Genomic DNA, 22,492 nt, shown 5'->3' with positions numbered 1-22,492 from the left:
TGTAGGTCACCTCTCTGCTGAATGTGATATTAAGGGTATACTTGGTGTCTACCTTCCCTTTCAACGACTGTTCCATGCTACAGACCTTATTATACTATCGGCTGTCCTGTGATTACACACATGACAAGTATTCCTGGTGTGTAATGTAGCACTCCATGTCCATGTACTGCACAATCCCAAAGGGAGGTACTGCTGTATGAACACCCCACAATCACACATGTGCATACATGGCCACCCCCACAAACACACACACACACATGCACACACACATCCTACATGCATCAACCTCCCTCCACTTCACCAGAGTGACCCTGCAGACAAACTAACTACCCACCAGGATGCGCACACACACACACACACACACACACACACACACACACACACACACACACACACACACACACACACACAGTTGAGGCTGCAACATGATAGTACACACAGTCCTCTTATTACCCATCTGTCAACATGCATAGCATATGGTGCACAACAACATGCAGTGCAGCTATAGTCAATCCATGCTAGCAAAGGTACATGTGTGTGATGCATGTGCTGTGTCAATAGGTGATGCCCGTTTCCCTAGATACCACTGCACCCATGTACACAGTATTGCTGTGCACCTGTTCTGCACCCTGCTGTGTACTGTGCACCACACCTCACAGGTGTGCAACTCATTGCTGAATGTATACTACTGTGTCAGTTATGTCAGCTTTAATGCTCACAGCCCCTTTGTTTTTCAGCAACACATACCTAGGATGATATGTGGATAGATGTCATTTGTGAATGTCTGATGTCTGATTTACAACTCTCAACATCAGTGGACCATGTATGACCAATCCAATCTCTTACACTGACAACCATCAGATCATACTATGGCTATGGGGGTGTACACACCCTTATTGATATGATGCACCCATCCTTGATCTTCCATGGGACCACATCACCGCATATCTTAACAGTACATGAACCCAATATGTGACATATGCTCTGTACTTTCACATGCAGTGTCTATGGAATGTGTTAGGTGTGTGGATGCTGACCACGATGCATACACTTCAGTAGGCATATGTGTGCACACCCTTATCATGATGGTTTGTTGCACCTCTTGTTATGTGTACTACAGCAGTCACTACTTCTGGCAGGGGTATACTAGCATGGGCCATCTGCATTTGCCAGTGTATGCTCAGTCTGCCCTACACATGTCCCCCTAATCTGCATGATTGCAAGGTCTACTCATGTGCACATCCCTTGGTGTTCACACACTACCGTCACTATTGCCGTGGGAGAAGGGTCACATCTACCACAGTTCCTGACCCTGACTATGTGCAGATACAGCCATTCTTAGCATCCTTAGGATCCCTACTGCAGTGCACTGGTGTGTCATGCTGACACCCCCCTCCTCCTTCAGCCTTTTGGCAGATGCATAGCAAGTAAGGTTACTTTGCAGTGTCCCATACACTGAACACCACATGTTACAGCCTAGTCCCAGCTGATACTGTGGACCACAGTAATGCCTTATGCCATAGTGTTACTCTGCAGCAGTTGCCATTGTCCTACAGATATATACACTGGTGTTGCACTGTATATGGGTGTTGTTCCAAACATGTCCCAACAGTAGGCCATGTCTCCCACCATTATGTTACTCCCTGTGGACACATTATGCAATGACAGGATGTTAGTTATCATGCATGTGTCTGATACTCATCCAATACCCCATAATGGTCACCCCTGTGATGCCATGCATTTAACAGCAACAATACGTGCACATGTACAGCATGCATTCTGGGTAGGTGTGTTAGATGTGTGCATGGAATATACCATCAGCATTACATGCCCGGGGTTTTGGCAAGCATCTACTTAAACCATACTCACCAGCTACAGGCTGCTGCCTTGGTGGTATGCCAGAGGGATCTACATAAGAGGGTGAGAGATGCAAAGTCAGTGGCCACACCTGTGGCATTGCTACAGGGTGGGTGCAGCATTACACTACATCAACAGTACATGTCCACAATACTACCACATCTGCACATCTGTTTATCACTACTATGCAGCAACAAAATACATCTATGACATGTCAGATATGCATGATCTACCTGTACCGATACAGATGCATATGAATCAGTGGTCTACTGTTGTGCCCTGTTGCCTTACCTGCACACTCCATGGCCGGTGTGTGGGTGGCACCCACCTCCACAAAGGTGTCCATTGGTTGCTGGCTTTGCGGACAGGCAGGTGCCATGAGACTGGCTAGGAGCTCCTCCACATGCATCAGGTGGGATGGATGGCATGGCCCCCTCCTGTGGAGAGGTGATCCCCCTGGACTGCAGCAGCATGCCGATGGGCATTGCAAAGCAGGTCAGAACAATGATGCCGGACCTGCTCACAACTGCGGTTGTGCAGTTCGACATCATTAACCCTGAGGACTAAGTTGTTCCACAAAGTGGTCTGCTCCTGCTGATCATGGGTAGCCTGGCCAAACAAGATTGTATAGTGCTGTATGAGCTCATTCAGCAGAATTTCATTTTCAGCTGCTGTGTATACTGGTAGCCTTCCATGGGACATCGTACCTGAAAGACATAAAGATGGACACAGGTGTGCGCAGGTCATGCAGCAAGGTTACCACAGTTTGTAATACACATCACTGTCACCCCCCCACCATGTCAGTGACAACAATCTGTACACACAACTCAATAGGTATGGCTACAGCATACCTACCAGTGTGACAAGATATTGTACCTTACTACGCTTTGTGCAATGTGTTTGTAGCCATGCTCCCTCTGTGGACACTATCATTGCTGGGCTGCTACATACTATTCACCTGCATGCCATTGTCAGGGCCACAATGGTTCCATATGTGCCTGTGGTATGCTTGCTATGTGTTGGCTGCACATCTGACATTGTGTGTTATTGGGGTTATCTATTCATGCTGTTGGACATGTTCTGGGATTGTATAGACCATTACTACCGACATATGTTCTACAACAGTGACACAATAGCATGTATATGTGCTATTGGCTAGCAGAACCACCTTTCCAAACTCATCTACCCATGTTACCAGGCCATATCACATGTGTGACCCACCTTGGGGCCTCCTCATGTACTGGTCCAGCAATACCATTAGGTGGAACCAACTCAGGGGATGTTGGTCCCCCTGGGAGCACACACAGACATGTTCCTGTCCCCTGAGGTCAGGTCCAGGGTCTGTTCCATAACGGGCTCCACAGACACATGTGGAAGTGCTACATCACTTTGAGGCACCCAGTACACATTCACAGGGCCCACATTCTCCTCCTGCCCAGCCTCCAGGCCAGGCACCTTCAGGGCATGGACTGCTGTTGTGAGTAGTAGTGGGTGGGAGGCTTATTCCCTTTGTGTCCATATTAGGGCCCATGGGACATCCACATCACAGACCACGCACACCATCCACGGTGTTTACCCACCACATGTGTAACCTACCAGCCCTGTAGGCTGTCCTCTATATCTACCAACCCTGACCACCTCCACAACTATACCTGCCATACTTTCCCATATTCCCATTCCATACTTCACAGACAAGGGCAATGTGGTCCCAACAAGGGGTTCACATGTGACATACCCGTCCATGTTGCACACACTGACAGCTGTAGATATCTGTGTGTATTTCTATGTGTGCTGTTTCCTCACACATAGCATGCAGCACTGTGGTAGTAATATAGGAGACATGTATTTACATTCATATATGTTTGTGTGTGCATTTGTATATATGTAGACATGTGCATATACGTATATATCTATATATGTGTAGATATACATGATGTTGCAAATATGTGTTCATATATATGTCTACACATGGGTATCTGTATATTTGTGGACATACATATCCATATATATATATATATATATATATATATATATATATATATACACACACATATGCATACCTATATGTTGGGTACATTCAGACATCAGGTCAACAATCTCACAATGCCTTCCTGCACAGCTGCACTGTACTGCCTTGCTACAACACAGACATGTGCCACATATGGACACAGCCTGACATTAGGGGGGTGTATGTAGAGCCAGATTGCAGGTAACCCTGTTACACACTTATGGCATTCCTGCATGCTACAATACAGGTTAACCTGAGTATCCTGCAAGAGGTGGACTGTGGAACCCACGTATCCATCATTATGGCATTACTTCTACCACCAGCTATTGGCCACGTAATATACATACTTCCCATTACACAACACACACTATGATGGCTTACATCTTATTAGTCAGTGCTGCTCTGTGTGGTTGACGTGTATGGCCCACTACTCACAGGGACAGACTCTATTGTCCTTAGCAGTTGTTCAGCTGAACATCATTATAACAACAACACCTGATGGCACATATAAATTATTCCACATCATCTATCCCATTATTATGGACCAAGTACCACGGTCAATTACATACATATATACTTCACATATCTGTTCTGGGAATGCAGTCTCTTCTGGATTTTTTTTTCTGAGCCTTACATGCACACTCTCTGTCTGTCTCTCTCTCTCTCTCTCTCTCTCTCTCTCACTCTCAGTCTCTCTCCAGTAAATGGAATGAGCTGCTTTGCATAGATTGCAGCATGGTATTTCTGGGTGATGTGCATGATCAGGTGATGGCCTCTGCACCAATCAGTGTCCTCCACTTGCTACCAACATACAGCATGCTTTGTAGTACTTCAAATTACCACTGTCATGGCAACCACCTACTGTAAATCCCTACATCATGTGGGCGTGGTCCCTTTACCTTTCCTGTATGATGCACATCCTTCCTGTATGTGGGCAGTAGTGTTATACACAGCAGATAGCAATAACTCTTACAGGAGAACCTGCACACTCAGGCCAGCTACATATTTGTAGGAGGTTCCAGAACTATAGACAGAGTGCGAGTAGTGTTGTTATATGCATTGTATAGCACCGGTGTTACAGGGTTTGTGGGTACATACTAGTTTAACTTGGAATGCAGTCTGTCTGAATAGCTCTCAACTGTGGGCCTATCCACTTGATGGCAAGAGGTGTGCCTATTATGTTTTGTCTGTCCACCACACAGGTCTTCTGTCAGATATATCACTGGCAGTGTGTGTGCTGAGTGCTATCAGTACATGGCTACATCCATTTCTGTTTCTAACTTCATATTCCTGACTAAGGATATGTTGCAGACTATCCTGTAACACCAGCAACTTGCTTAGTGTATGGCAACAGTTGTACACACATGGGCCTGTTTTCTAGCCTCTGTCCTCCACCTACATACCAGGCTTTGTACATATGACACGCTGTCAGGGGTTGTTATGTAGTGGGCTGTGAGTAAGTCATGCTTCCATTCCTGCCATCAGTCCACTGCTGTTATGTCCCACACACATACTGTGGGCTTGGGTCCATATATGTGTGGGCTTCACATACACAATTTATGTGTGCCCTTATGCACTCCAGAGGCCAGTGTACATAACAGTGGTATATGGCCCTGTATTATTGAGTCTGGAGGAGATGCACCATAACTAACCTAGAATGTTACAACATGTGGGGGTATCAAGGGTAAGCTGCTTTAAGATATCTGGATGTTCATTACCATACAATTCGCCTTGAGGAAATGCAGGCCTACTGCCTCCTGCCATACAGACTGTTCTGGTTGTCAGTGTGATTGTGATGGTATCAGTTATGTCTTGTTAAGTAACAGATACATCCCATTGTGTCAGCTGACGCCTTTACCCCCTAGGGATTGTGTACACAGTGTAGATAGAGGCTGCTGAACTATACATCTGCATTACTTACTGTTGATTGATTGGTATTCTGTGGCCCGGTCTGTCTTTACTATTGTACTACCTTGAAGGCCTCCTCCTAGACAGCAACAGTTGTATATATATATACATATACATATAGATGTAGGCATATATATCTATAGATGGATGTATATGTATGTATATATGTGTGTATATGTATATATATATATATATATATATATATATATATATATATATATATACATATATAGATGTTATATTTATTTAGATATTAATATATATATATATACATATATATATATATATATATATATATATATATATATATATATATATATATATATATATATATATATATATATATATATATATATATATATGTTATAAACGCTTACTGCTGCTTAAAAGTGCTTGCTCACGCTTACCCCAGCACTAATTTCTTTAAAAGAAAAGAAATAAGGGTTGATAGTGAAAAAGGCACACAAAGAGGGAAAGACAGTGGGGAAAATAGCTAGGGATATGCAGGAGCGTGTAGGGAAGGTCCATAGCGGCCATTTAAGCTGTGCATATACACTGACTTTGGAGGTAGCTTTAGACACTCAGACCCCTGAGAGATGGGTGAGGAAAACAATAATATGTTGTGATGCCAGTTAGTCCAGATTACATGTGTCCAGTGGACACGTATGTGAAATGGACTCCTATGTATGGAGCGAGATTTTTTTTTTTTTGGGAACAGATTGCCCTTTTTTTTCAGGTGAGAGTGGGATGTTGGGGAGGGGTAGTAGGTATATTTGGGGAGGTAGGTTGGGTAAGTTGACAGACAAGACAAACAAGATGCATACAGGGGTGGTATATGACACATGTGGGGGGGGTGAACACCTTGATGGTGAGGGGTGTTGGGAAATCAGAAGCCCATGAGCCCCCTAGTGGAAACAGTGGGACTGAGATCCCCACCCATCGGCAGTCACCACTGCACCTTCACAGCCCTGAAGGTAGGTGTCCTGGGGGCTGAGTCGGAGAGCCAGGCTGACCCTCTAGTCATGACATGCAGCCCTCAAGCTGGTGTAGAAAATCTCCAAACTGCTGATTGAGTTCTCTACGCACTACAACCCGGACGTGGCAACGGCTCTCCATGCGCGCTCCCGGGGGGGGTCACGAGCCCCATCCCCTGAGGTGGTTCCAACCGAAGGTAGTGCAGGACCAATGGATGAGGAGGTCCTGGGTTGGATCCCAGATGTGCTGGTGCCCAGTGCCACGGCCAGCTGAGGTGGGACAGGTGAGTCCGCTAGGACCCACATTCCCATACGTGCTATGGTGTTTATCGTGTATCAACGTATGTGGGTTAGTAATAGTCAACACATTCCATGGTTAGGTATAACAGCATGCATAGATATTCCCATTAACCCAGACACCAGATACGGAACAGTGGGTATTTAGAGTATTGTTGGACATATGGTGGGGGGGGGGATGTCAATTAACAACTAGTATATTCCTGTAGTTCACATTACTTTCTTAGTCAGTGCTGTTATCTGTAGCTTACAAGTATTACTACACTACCCTAGTGCCTTAGTTTGGACAGTGATATGGCTGTCATCATCTTTATACATGAACTGGTTTAGCCTGCAGTATACACCTCTTACCTGGTATACCTGTGGAGGAATTGTTTGTTAACACTAACTAACTGTTTCTGCACATACTCCCAGATTCCAGGTTGATGTTATGCACATACCTGTCCATCTCGTTTTGCGTAGACTCTGGCCATGTCTTGACCACATGCAGGTGAACCGGGACATATGTTGACTATTGCCCTCTTTAACCTTTTGTGACTTACAACACTCCTATACAGGATTTCCTACATATATGCAGAAGACAAGATGATTGCTGTAAGCTTGTTTTACTCAGCTATTAAACCTTGTTGGACTTTGGAGTGTACGCTCGTCTTGTCTTGTGCCTACTAGTTTTTGGATGTTTTTAGTAAGGATTTCCTACACAGTTATATTATGTAGCACAGTGTGGGTGACATTGATCAATGATACCCTATTATTCAGAGTACTGCAACACTCACAATTACATACAATACCCTATAAACAGTTCCAGTACGGGGTATCAAGCTTTTATTTCTCGGCACAGTGTTTGTATCTGACTTACCTGTGGGAGCAATGTTTGTTAGCACTACCTGAATGTTGCCACACAAAGTACCAGATTTCACATTAGTATTATGCACATACATCTCACTCTGTTACTGTACACACTCTGGTCACAGCTTGACCACATGGGGGTGTAAATGGAACATATGTGGCTTATTACTCTCATAAGATTTTGGGGAGTTGCTAGTGTGACAGGTTTGTTCTCATAGATGTGTGACAATCAGTTGCATTTCCTATTTGCTACTTAAACATCTGGGATCATCCCACTGATTTCCCATGGGGACAGAGTGACAGGCAGCAGATATGAGCCCATATACTAGACATTCTGGACTTATCTGTACAGTTGTGTGGTATGATTCTGTATGCAGCCTACTTCCACTCCCAGGATTCAGACCATGGCTGCGTCTGCTAAAACTAAAACACTGTCCATTACAACTGTGTGTGATATATATATATATATATATATATATATATATATGTATAGATATTGTTTTATATATATATATATATATATATATATATATATATATATATATATATATATATATATATATATTGCTGTATATCTCCTATCTGCTTTCTGTCTTATAATTCTCCTGTGGTTTTACATTCTGACCTTGTATTACAACTCTCTTATACAAGATTTCCAAGACAGTTATATTATATAGCACAGTGTGGGTGACAGTGATGATACCCTATTATTCAGAGCAACTGCATCAGTGACAATGCCATACAATATCAAAGTAAACAGTACCAGTACAGGGTATCATTCTTTTATTTCTGGGCACAGAGTTCGTATTCGACAGACCTGTGGGAGCAATGTTTGTTAGCACTACCTGAATGTTGCCACAAAAAGTACCAGATTCCACATTACTGTTATGCACATACATCTCACTCTGTTACTGTACACACTCTGGTCACAGCTTGACAACATGCGGGTGTAAATGGGACATACGTGGCTTATTACTCTCATAAGATTTTGGGGAGTTGCTAGCTTTGTTCTCATAGATGTGTGACAATCAGTTGTATTTCCTGTTTGCTGCCTATACATCTGGGATCATCCCACTGATTTCCCAGGGGGACAGGGTAACAGGCAGCAGATATGGGCCAATTTACTGGACATTCTGGACATATCTGTACAGTTGTGGGGTATGATTCTGTATGCAGACTACTACCACTACCAGGATTTGAACCATGGCTGTGTGTGCTAAAACTACAACAGTTCACTTCTCAGTTACATGTGCTATTCAGATTGTGCTGTCTGCCTTTCCACTATTTTCTATGTGTCTCTCAGTTGTACTAAGTGACCTCTGGAGATTAAACCAGTCATATACAGACATTCCTACACATTCCATTTATGTTGCACAGTGTGAGTTTGTTTGTTTGTGTCTTTCGGCTTTTCCCGGTTAGGGGTCGCCACAGTGGAACTCCGGTCCTGTAATGATTGGTAGTTGATTTTTACATGCCAAGTTACCAGCCCTGATGCACAACTATCAACGAAGGTACGCCCATTCACACATGTCTCTACGCAGATGATGCTCTAGCCGAGAATCGAACTGGACAGCGTCTTACTGTGAGGCGACAATGCTACCGCAACAGTGTGGGTAACAGTGCTTAATACAATGATACTATTAAGTGATTGCAAATCTACATTACCATATGATACCAGAGTATACATATGCAGTCTAGTAGTTAGACCTTTATTGTCAGGCTATTATGCTTTTATTTACATACAAACTATATGAGATTCTTCCTGCCATATTCTCCGGTGTATGCAGTAGTTGTCTTAAACGATACAGGTTTTATATTGGCAATTAATTTACTAATACTTTTAGATTTATTTCATATGACAGTACATGTAAGAGTATTACTGACCTGCCTTGCACCGCAACTTCTCCAGGCGACATCCATGGGCCTCTTGGTTCGCAGCCCACTCACTTGCCACTGTGAAGGACATAAGAGGAATATTTAGCCATACCTATCCATAATATACATGAGCTGGCAATTATTAAACAGGTAAAGGAGTGATACTTACACACAGCTGAGACCTCCCTGTCATCCTAGCCTCTTGGATCTACTGATCCAAGAGATCCCCCTTTCATCACTTCAGATCGGCATAGTTATGCCTGACCTGCTCACCAGTTCAGGGTATGCCAGTGGCACTGGTGAGGTCACAGGCGAGATGGCCCTGGGCTACCGCCTTATATTGGGAACCTGAGTACTGGCCTTGCAGCAGTCTCTGCTCATGGTCTTTGACAAGGAGTCCTGCCATGACTCTGGACTCTTGGATGCCCAAGTGCTGTGCCCGGAAGCACACTTCCTCTCCCCTTTCTGCCATGGTGCTTGCAAGCGGAAGCTACAACCAGTTATGAGATGTATTCCCGCCTGTTGGGTTTAAGTAGGGCTGAATTCCCGCACTTTGCCATGATTGGCTGGTTTTGATAAGGCTAAGCTATGAGCAAACCTGCTTACCTAAGGTTGGCATTATTTAAAGGGTATACCACTGAGCACATTGAGTTAGCTGGCCTACACATTGCTTACAGCTCCTAAGCTGGCCTGTGCAATGCTTAGTGTTGCTTAAAATTGACTTTGCATTATATTTGCTGTTTGGCATTGATTTATTATTCATTACATCTTATATATATATGTCTGGTATCCATAATTCATGTGTACGTACACTGTATGGGGTCATTGTGATTAGTAGGGGACTTCAACACTCTATTACATTTATACCTCACATCTGGGCTTACTTCAGTACTCCAGTTCGCATATTTATGTTATGTCGAAGGTTATAGAACATATGACTGTATACTGATTCCTTTCACATGTTCAGTTTGATTTTTACTATAGTGAGGGTTTGTTTGGTGATACCTCAGTCTTGTGTATTGCTGTGATGACTTGTTGGTTAACTACTATGACTATAGTGTATAGCATCCCGAGTTCAAGACCTGCAAGGCTGCTCATTTTTGTTCCTGGGCAGAATAGCGGCTGTCAGATACAGAATGATTAAGGCAGTTTTAAGCACTTGTAAGTGGGTTTGCGCAAGGGTAAGCACTGCTAACCTCCAGTTAATGATGCTTACAGAGCGTTAGCTTCAATATTGCTTAACCTGTGTGCGCATTGCTTACCCCCACACAAATGGGCTTAAATCAGCTTACTAGTGCTTACATATGCTTACTCCCACTTACTACTTCTTAATAGTGCTTACACTTGCTTACTAGTGCTTACTCCTACTTACCACTGCACTAATTTACACAGTAATGTGTAATGGGAAAGTGGAGGATTTGGAAGCTGTATGGTGTTATCATTCATTGCACATTTTATCTTCCATTTGTATCTATGATTCCTGTGTACATATACTGTATGGGGCAAATGTGATTATCTGTGGACTATGCAACAGTGTGACACTGACACCTCACATCTGCATTTAATGCAGTATTCCAGTTAACAAATATATGTTATTTAGTAGGTTTTACTTGCCTTGCAGTACTCTACACAGTGCCATATATACTAATTGCAGTTCAATGAAATGAGAGTCAGTGACATGAGTTTTTAGTAATTTGAGTTTTTAGCAATGTGGTCAGCGTGGAATGAAATTCAGTGAAATGAGAGTCAATGAAACAAAGCAGACCCAGCTGAAACATCTGCTGTCCTTAAGGAGTTGTTTTTATATATCTCTTGTTACCTCTAATCCAAGAGGTTTTAATGAATCAGACAGTGGAAAGTCTAGTTTGGCAAAATTTTTCTTTTAGTTTTTACTGATTGGTTTGTCTGTGTGAACTTCTTACTCATTGTTTTAGTTTGTTACTCTACTTATTTGATCAAATTCCAATAGTAACTTTTATATATGTAATAAACTATATTGTTATGCTTTGTTTATAAAATAGCATAACTTTCCTGGGTGCTACTGCATGTCAAGTATACTATTAGTAGCAAACCTTCAGAACAATGTAATAACTGACAATGATTTATTTGTTTATTATGTAACTTGTAGTCTTTAATATCTTAGCATATTATTTAAAATATTATAATTATTTACATTTAGTCAGGAAGAAGTAACCTGGGCAGTTCTTAGACTTTCCAGAACTCCCACAACATCACAAAAGTGCTCATGACTGTAAGTTGCTTCAAGCTGGTTTTCATGACAGGGACTTGAAAGTGAACAGTCCATCAGTTACAATTCACACAAAAACATTCATGAGTGAATCCAAGCCACCTCTACATTATACATCAATCCCTCAAACCCTTCAAAACACACACACAAAACAAACAAATAAATAAATAAACATCTCAAAGTATGTTATTTTTATATATGTAAACAGCTATTGTATTTAAAGAAATAACATGTAATGATTCAGTAAGCACTATTTGTATGAGATGTTTAATATACAGCAGACTGTCATTTTGTTTAAAGGAGGCATAGAAATACTATCAGTAACATGCATTTAGACTATTTTAACTGACAGTGGTTTAGAATGCAACTCACTGTGTTTTGCTTATTATCTAATTTGTATTAATTGACATCTTAGCATATGATTCAAAATATTATGATTATTTACTTTTAGACAGGAAGAAGTAGCCTGGACAGTTATAGTTCTTGTATTTTCAGAACTCCTGCAGCATCACAAAAGTACTCATGGCTTTAATTAAGCTGCTTCAAGCTGGTCCTCATAAGAAGGGATTGCAAATGAACAGTTTAGCAGCTAGAATTCCCACAAAACCTTTCACGAGTGAATCTAAGCCACCTCTAAATTATACCTCAACCCCTCAAACCTTTCCAAACCACTAAAAAGCAATAAACCCATTTCAAAGTATGTTAACCACTAAAAAGTTATTGTTGTTAAAGAAATAGCATTTAATGATTCAGTAAGCACTATTTATATGAGATGAAGCAGACTGTCATTTTAAAGGAGACATAGAATATAAACTTGGTTTAAAAGAATGACATGTGTGATTGAAGATTAACTTGTAAAAGTCTGAATGTTACTCTAATTATTTGATAACATTCCAATGGTAACTTTTATATATGTAAGAAACTATATTTTTATACTTTGTTTATAGTATAGCATAACTTTCCTGGGTGCTATTGCATGCCAAGTATACTATCAGTAGCGAACATTCAGAATGATGTAATAACTGACAGTAGTTTAGAATGCAATTAACTATTTTTTGCTTATTATCTAATGTTTATTCTTTGACATGTTAGCATATGATTCAAAATATTATGATTATTTACATTCAGACTTGAAGAAGTAACCAGAGCAGTTTTAGAATTTTCAGAACTCCTGCATCATCACAAAAGCGTTCCTGACTCTAAGCTGTCTCAAGCTGGTTTTCTTGACAACAGCTTGAAAATTAACAGCCCATCAGTTGCAATTCACACAAAATCCTTACAAGTAAATTCAATCTAGATCACATTATACATCAATCCTGCAAATCCCTCCAAACCACCAAAAAAGGCAAGAAAAATCACCTCAAAGTAAGCAAACCACTGAAAAAATATTGCTTTCAAGGAAATAACATTTAATGATTCAGCAAGTGCTGTTTGTATGAGATGTTTAATCTAAAGCAGACTGTCATTTTTAAAGGAGACATAATATATAAACCTGCATTAAAAGAATGACAGTTATGTGTGATCCATGTTTAACTTGTAAAAGTGTGAATGTTATTCTAATTGTTTGATATCATTCCAATAGCAATTTTTATATATGTAAAAAGCTATATTTTTTATACTTTGTTTATAATATAGTATTTCTTTCCTGGGTGCTATTGCATGTCAAGTATACTATCAATAGCACACTTCTGGACCATTTTATGAACCCATAATGCAACTTAAAATGTCTGTTTAGTTTAATTTGTTGCATCTTGTATTATATTTAATAGTACATTACTCAACTATGCCAAAATATCAGAAAGTGTGCCACCTAACATAAATTTCATCATAACAATGATTAACTTTTAATAAAATGAATAGTTTAACCTTTTAAAATCTAAATGAAAATATGTGGTTTTAATTTCATATATAGCTAAAGAAATCAAACTCTGTTGTTTTAAAAAGGGAACTATTAACCATTTGAAGTAAAGAAAGAAATAAAAAAAATTCTCCTGACAAGACTACGCATGAGAAAGATACAGAGGTATCTGAAAATCTCTTTAGTCCCAGCATCAACACCCTATACCTTTTCAGATCCCAGTACTGAGGTTTGTCAGAAGACAAATCTTTTGATAGAGCAAACAGATATCCTTAAATACAGGTCTTCTTTTCTCGATTCCTGCTCCAAAGAAGAACGTTTCCACAGACACTTCATCTTTGCTTAGGGGGCAGATTCAAGAGGGATAAATGCGCAGGAGGTGTGGGACACTGAAGACAGACACAAGCATATCAATATCAAAGAAATGCTTACCCTGATCAAGGTACTCAACTATCTGAACCATCATTGGTCCCCAGGACCTTTTCAAGTGATTACAGACAATACCTCAGTCATGTAGTTCATCAGCAAGCAAGGGGGAACCAGGTTGTTCCCCCTTTGCAGACTAGACATGTTAGCTTGGGATATAGCTTCACAGCATGGTCTCACTCTACAGTCATCCTACATCCCATCAGAGCAAAAGTATGTGGTAGACAAACCTAGCAGGACCAGGGTAGACCCTTACAAATGGAAATTAGATCAGGGGTTCTTCAAAGCTTTGATCCATCTTTGAGGAGTTCCTCAAGAGAACCACTTTGCCACCAGTTTGAACAATCATCTGGCAAAATTCTGTTTGAGGACTCCATGCAGGAAGGCCTTGAAGACAGATACCTCTTCTTTTCTTTGTAAAGGAATGCACTTGTATATCTTTCCACCCTTGCTGATAATATCCATGGTACTTATAAAGATCCATAGGGAATCCCCTAAGCTCATTGTAGTGACTCCCTTCTGGCCCAGGCAGCTGTGGTTCTCTCTTCTTTTGGAAATGGCCAGGGGTAATTACCACAAGCTTCCTCACAGAATGAATCTGCTCACAGAAGAACAGGGGTGTTTAATATACCCCATCATCAATAATCTTCAATTGACTGCATGGATATAGGCTCTAAAATCATTTTAGGTACCTGTTTTCTGAGGGCCTGCAGCAGTTACTAATTGAGGCAAGAAAGCCTGCTACTAGAAAATCATAACTTATCAAATGGTTATTGCGAGCAACATAATCACCACTCATTCAGGGCAAGTTGTTCTCAGGTTTTACAATCATTGTATGAGCTACTATCATATGGCCTTTCTTATTCATCTGTCAAAGTTAATTTATCAGCCATTTCAGCATGTCTGCCCATGGATCCTCCATTTCAAGAAGTGTCATGTCAAAATCTTCTTGAAAGGTGCTTTGTATAAGAGGTTACCAAGTAAACCAGTGGCTCCTCTTTGGGATTTTAATTTTGTGATAGAAAAGCTAACACTCACTTCACTTGAACCAGCTAATCTGGCTGACTTGAAGTTCTTAATAATGGACACAGTTTTACTAACTATTTGACCTTTGCAAGAAGGGTATCTGAGTCGCAAGCTCTTATGGTGGGTTCTTTAAGAACAAATCTTTCTTTTATGCCTAAAGTGGTATCCAAGTTTACTTTAAGCCATACTGCCCATCTCACCATTTTCTTTCGTCAAAATAAAAATGAGAGAGAAAGGATGCTCCATACCTTGGATATCAACAGACAATGCAGGTAATATATTGACAGAACAAAAGCTTTTAGATCTTCAGATAATTTGTTCACTTCTTATGAAGGGAAGAAGAAGGGACAACCTGTGTCAAAACAAACTATTTTCAAATGCCTGTTTAAGGCTATTCCTTCTTGTTATACACCCCATGACAAATCTATTCCAGGCAGGGTCAAGCCGCATTCTACCAGGGCCTTAGCATCATCTATGGCTTTCTGGGAAGGGTTGGATTTTAGAAGTATTCTAGAAGCTGCTACTTAGTCTTTTATACATCCTTTCACAAAGCACTTGATTCCATCTCTAGGTCTAATTCAAGCTTTGCTAGGATCATTCTCCAAGAGTTCCTGGACCCTTCTCCTTCTACCTCTCAAATATGTTTAGCTATAGTAAACTACCCATATAGCTAAGGCTACTGCAACAGTGATCAGTATGAAGACATAGTACAGATGTATAAGCTGAACTTAACATGACAGTAGAGTTTTGAATGATCACTGCTACAGTACCTGCTCCGTCCTTCCATCCCCTTGCTTTTAGGTGTGTTGAATATACCAGGGTGTGAATATTTACTTTTTGCTATTCCTAGCATTGTTCTTTCAGGGTGCAGCCTCTCTCTGTCTGCTGGCAGGAAAGCTCTGAAACTCTGAAGGGCTTCATGCCCAAACTTGTCTTTTAGTCAGCTCATTTTAAGCTAGCTGATGGTTTGGGCACATGGAAGGTGCCCTGAAGTTTTGGAAGCTTGTTGGTGGTTATATCCTTGACAATATATAACCCATATAGTTAAGGCTACTGCAGCAGTGATCAGTATTAAGAACATAATACAATTATATAAGTTTAACTTACCATAGCAGTAGATTTTTGAATAATCACTGCTGCAATAACCTCTCCCTCCCTCCCTACTTCTTGCTTTTTGGTGTGTTTTTTATGCCAGGTGTGGACATTTATTTTTGTTATTCCTGACATTGTACTTTCAGGGCTCAGCTTCTTTCTCTGTTGGCAGGAATGTTGTGAAGTTCTGAAAGACTTTGCATCCAAACATGTCTTTTTGTCAGCTCATCTTGAGCTGCTTGACAGTTTGGGTACATGGAAGGTGCCCTGAAGATTTGGAACCTGGCTGGCTGGGGTTCATATCATAAACTCAAAAGCTGAGAATATCGAAGCTCCAAACCTTGAACTGGAAACCTCAAAACCGGAAAACATTGATGTGTAAAGCGGAGATTGCCATAGAGTGTGAGAAGGGAAGATTTCCCTTTACTGCACTGTAGTGTGATCTCGGAGTTGGTATATTTAAGTAACGGGGGTAGGGTTGCATGGGGGGCTACCCCCTGCATAGAGTGTTTTTTTGTGTTGTTTGGGTGTGTACTGTTTTTTTCCCCACGTTAGATGTTTTCCGGTTTTGAGGTTTTCAGTTCGAGGTTTGGAGCTTCGATGTTTTTTGCTTTTGATCATGTGATATAAACCCGGCTGGCTGTTATATCCTTTGTAGGATATAACACCTATAGCTAAGGCTGCTGCAGCAGTGATCATTCAAACATCTAATGTTATGGTAAATTCTTTTTACACAAGGGTACTTTTCTCAGAGTTCGTTAGTCCAGTAAGCTGTTAATGCAAAGAGGATGTACATCTGCAACTTTTCTGAGATCACCAATCTCACAAAAGACTTAACGTGAGATGAAATAAACAGGTTCAGAAACAATGTTACCACATCCAGTATTGTGCTGGTAATCAAAAAAATATTTTCTAAGTCTTTTACTTTTATCCCCTCCATGTTTTACAGACCTTATTTCTACAGCACTTAATAGGCACTTTGAACATATAAACAAGTGCAATACAATGGCTCAGATGTGAGCACAGGCAGTAAAAGTATCATCCTAGTGGTAATGCACTGGTAATTTCCTGTGGATAGTACCACAAAGATGATAGGCCAGAAATGTGAATTTTATGTTGCCAGTATGAGGGCACATGATTGGCCCTGGCTTATACATGAGCAAGTTAGTCTGTATGTTTATTGTAAAATGAGATGAATCATGCAGGCACTATACATTACCTTACTGAGAAAGAGAAGAATGCACTAGAATGTGCTCAGTATGGGTTCCCCTTTTTACTCTCCCCAAATCCTTCATTTTGTTTCTATATGCAAGACTGAGGAGTTAAATTGTCAAGGGAAGCACCATCTGCATTGGCCTATTGAAGATAAATCTGAATATTTTATCTATTTATCAATAAGAGACTGAAGGTTACAGTCACTGTCTTGTAGAATGCTGGTAAACATCCTTTCAAGGAATTACAATATAGAGGATTTTATTGGTTCTCCAACCATAACCAGCTTATTATATTATTGAGACATGGATGTCAAGAAATTAGAGTGAAGCTTAATGGATGAATCTTGGCTTCAGTCCCAAGAACATGACAAAAAGTTATGACTGGAGACCCGATTATAATTCTTTGTAGTGTGTGGAGCTTTATCGGTATCTATGTACTACTAGTTTCAGAAAACAAAATGGTTTATTGGCTTTGAAAGCTGGTGAAGCACTTAGTTGGCACTGTCAAACAGACAACAGCAGATCTCACATCTTATTTGCTTAAAGGGAGAGTGTCAAAGATGCAGCTTCCAAAACACGTTATTTTTTTTTCCTCGCCAATGCATGCTTTAAGTAGTGTTCAGTTGACCTGTGACAGTAAATCTGCATATTTATCTTCTTTTTTTGTGCAATTTCCTTGTTTTCATTTTAGGAGTGTCCCGCTCCCAGTGGGGCCAACCCACAGTGTGATGTCATCATTCATACCCCCTCTCCACCTTCATATCTTTAAATATGACCGTACTTGAACTTTTCCGGGACTGTTTTCATTCCCTTGGGAAAAGTAACTCAACTATACTTTGGTTCCGGTCACATCTAATTCTGAGGCTTATTTACTCAGTTCAATATTGCACAAATGGTATTTGCAAAAAATGTTGATCGCTTCATGTGATAGCAATGTGAGCCATGAGCCAAAATTAGGAGCGTTATATGAAATCATACAGTTGAGAGGTATACTGCCAATATATCAGGTGCCGATACTATGCTAGAGCAGTGCAGTATTATCTCTTAACTCTATAATTTCATTTAACGTAGCTTAAATCTTCACCTTGCCTTTAACAGTATTTAGGATTTCCTCGTTGCTAGTGTTTAAGGGCAGTGGGGTTTTCTTCCTTATGCCAGCTAGTCAGAACGTCAGAAGTGAAGCACTCCGTATGTGGCATAAACTGTATCAGCTGTTTGCTGCTACATTTTTAAGATAGCAATTTTTTTTCTCTTCCCTCATGCAAATACTTGAATAAAATTGCAGCACTTTAGCCATCTGTATGTGGACTCTAGCAGCTTACAGTTTAAAAGGAGGTGATTTTTTTTCTCCTTTATCTTCCCACAAAGAAGAACAGAACCGATACGCTTTAGCACTGAGAATGTGGCATAAGACTGTTGCAGCTGTTTGCTGTTACATTTAAAAGGAGACAATTTGGTGGGGGTTTGGGGCAATTCTTCATAACTGAAGTGATTTTAGCGCTCCCCGAGTTGACTGTAGCAGGTGAAAACATGAGCCAAAATTAGGAGCGTTCTATGAAATCATAGGGTTGAGATGTATACTGCCGATATTTCAGGTGCCGATGCTAGAGTACTGCAATATAGCTATCTCTTAACTCTATGATTTCTAGGGTTACCACCTGTCCCACTTTGCGAGGGACAGTCCCTCTTTGGGCAGTTGTGTCCTGAAAACAAAATTGAAAAAATGGCAAATGTCCTGAGATTTTAGGACATAATTATTTCCTATATTTTATGTAATAGTTGCATAAAACAGTTATTCTATATCTGAAACACCTAAATGTTGTAAGAAATAGAACAAGCAACTAAAATGCTACAAGAAAAAGCTTTTATTTAGGCAAAAAACTGATGTTCTGTCCTTTGTACTGGCCATGGGTATGTTTCGCCCTGCAAAATCTGACATCTGTACCAAAATGTCCCACTTTGGGCATTTGAAAAGGTGGCAACCCTAATGATTTCATAGAATGCTCCTAATAGTGGTTCATGTCTTCACCTTGCCTTTAGTAGAATTTATGATTTCCTCAGTGTTACTGTTAAAAGAAAAAAAAGCTGCCTTTTATTTTCCCATGGCAGGACATCGCAATCGAAACGCATTAGCGTTTGGCATATGGCATAAACTATAGCAGCTGTTTGCTGCTACATTTTAAAGTAGTAAGTTTTATTTTCCTCTTCCCTCCTGCCTAGACTTGGACTTGCAGCACTTTAGCCTCCATATGTGAACTGTAGCAGGCAGCTGCTTATTGAAGCAAGCAGCAGTTACTACAGTTTAAAAGGATAGCATTCCCCCTACAAACACACTCGCAGATAAGGACTTCAGAACTGATAAGCTTGCTTAGCAGTGAGTATGTGGCATGAAAGAAAGTAGCTGCTTGTTGTTACATTTTAAAGGGAGGCAAATTGCACTAATTTAAAGCTCTATTTGCAGACTGTAGGAACTGCTTGCCAGAAGTGTACCAAACAATTACTACAGTTTAAAAGAAGACAATTTTTTTGTTTATTTTAATTTATTTTCCTACAGGTCAGAACTGCAAAATTGAAGCACTTTAGTCTTCCCCATGTTGTATTGCTTATTACTTAATATCTGTTCATATATATTTAAAAGGAGACAATTATGGGGGGCAATTCTTCATAACTGAAGCGATTTAGCACTCCTCGAGTTGACTGTAGCAGCTGGGATGGATGCTTGCTACAGATATAAACTAAAATATAAATGTGATGTGCATCTGTTTCCTGTACTGTTTACTATGCATACCTTGCAGATTCAGATACTGCTGAATTATTTATTATATTAAGGCACTCCACGGTAGTACATGTAGACGTCACTGATGTGCTGTAAATGAATTATCAGCTTTGACAGATGAATACAGAACTGACATTGGCATTATTTAAAAAGTAATTTATTTCTGTTCTATAGAATGTTGCTGTTCAACAGGAATACAGCTATGGCAGGGTATGGGTAAATTATATTTCCAACCTTTGTGGATACTTTAATTTGATCCTGGGGACTGTGTTCTTGTGACTACATGTTGCCCTACACCATGATTAAAACATGAATTACACATTCTGTGCCATGTTGCATTAACATTTTGTAGTATGGTCATATAGCATAGTATAATGAAAAACAATACACAAAAAAAAAACGGGTTAACTTTAGTAGAGGTGATCAACACAACTGATAAGGACTTTGGTATAATATCATAATATTACTAAAGATAATCAATATAATGACCCAGGTATGAAAAACTGATCTGATCTTTGGGCGCATAAAAAAGGTATCTCTGTACATACAGTTCATAGGTTCATACTAGGCTATCTGCCCTAGGGCATTTATAAGCCTAGCCAGAGTGTGTTTGGCTTTTGCCACCCATTTTAAATTAATTTTGCTATGCCCTTTTTCGAGGTTAGTATACTGTGCCTCTGTCTAACAGTGACACAGAAGTGATACCAGGGGTAAACCTACGATCTCCCATCCACACATCAAGATTTCTCTTGAAGAGAGTCAATGAGGGACTCTGCCTAACCTGGACTGGGATTTTATTCCAGAGTGAAGGGAGCCTCTAGGTTATGAATCTGTCCCTCCAGCATGTCCTATTTATTTCAGTGCTGAGGTTCAAGTCTCTCGAGCGCGTAGCTCGATGGGATTTGGATTTTCTGAGGTGCAGCACATCCATTAATTCCGGGTTGGACATGGCTTTATATGTCAGGCACAGATCACCTCTGAGCAAGCAGTATGCCACTGAGTAGAGCTGGAGTTTCTTTAACCGGGCAGCATATGGCATCTGTTTGAGCCCTATGATCCTCTTGGTGAGGTACTTTTGGGTTTTTTCCAGCTGCTGCAGGTGTCTGGTAAGGTACATCCCAAAAGGGGCATTGTACTCAACTATGGGCCTGATGAGGGATGAGTAAAGAGGCACGATGACCTCCCCTGATCTAGATGTGAATCCCTTCATGATTAGGTGGGCTATATAAAATGTTTTTCTAACCACTTTGGCCACGTGGTTGTCAAATGAGAGATTGCTATCAACTTGGGTCCCCAGGTCCCTAATTACTTCTTCTGTACTTAATGGATTACCACCTATGTGGTAATTTGTGGGCACTTTGTTTTTGCCAAAGGGGATGACTATACACTTTTTGGCATTTAGCTTGAGGCCATGGCTCTGGCATCAGTTGTCTGTTTCTATGAGGCCCTTTTGGAGGATGCTTGTGTCAGCTGGAGAGTCAATTATGGCGCCCAGTTTGCAGTCGTCTGCGAATTTAGTCAGCCACAGTCCTTCTGTGTTGGCCTGTACCTCCGAGAAATATATACCGAACAAGAGAGGTCCCAGGACTGAGCCTTGTGGGATGCCACTTGTAACTGGTCTGGAGTCTGACATGGCTCCAGCAATTCTAACCATGTGGGTTCTGTCCTTGAGCCAGTTTGCAACCCATCTAGTGACATAGGGGTTTATATTTAAGCTGGTGAGCTTATCTATAATGCCCGAGTGGGGTATTGTATCGAAGGCTTTTGCGAGGTCCAGGTAGGCTGTGTGGACCACCTTCCCCTCGTCAGTGGCCTTGGTGACTGTTTCAAAGAAATCAACCAGGTTTAAGAGGCAGGATCTGCCCTTAACAAAGCCGAACTGGGTAGGATCCAGTGTCTGTAGGTCCCCAATAAAGTTAAATTCAAACCAGCTTTACGATGTACAATTTCAAAAATCCTACTCTTTTGTAAGCGAGTAGCTGAACACGAGGTATAAAAAGAGACTTCAGAAAATGTGTGAAGACAAATTAAAGTAACATAGTATAGCTAGGAGATGTCAGAACAACATGGCACTTTAGCTGAAG

This window comes from Protopterus annectens, chromosome 9.part0 (genome assembly GCF_019279795.1).
Source record: "Protopterus annectens isolate FY-2018-M chromosome 9.part0, PAN1.0, whole genome shotgun sequence".
Taxonomy (NCBI): domain Eukaryota; kingdom Metazoa; phylum Chordata; order Ceratodontiformes; family Protopteridae; genus Protopterus; species Protopterus annectens.
This window is presented reverse-complemented; position numbering follows the sequence as displayed.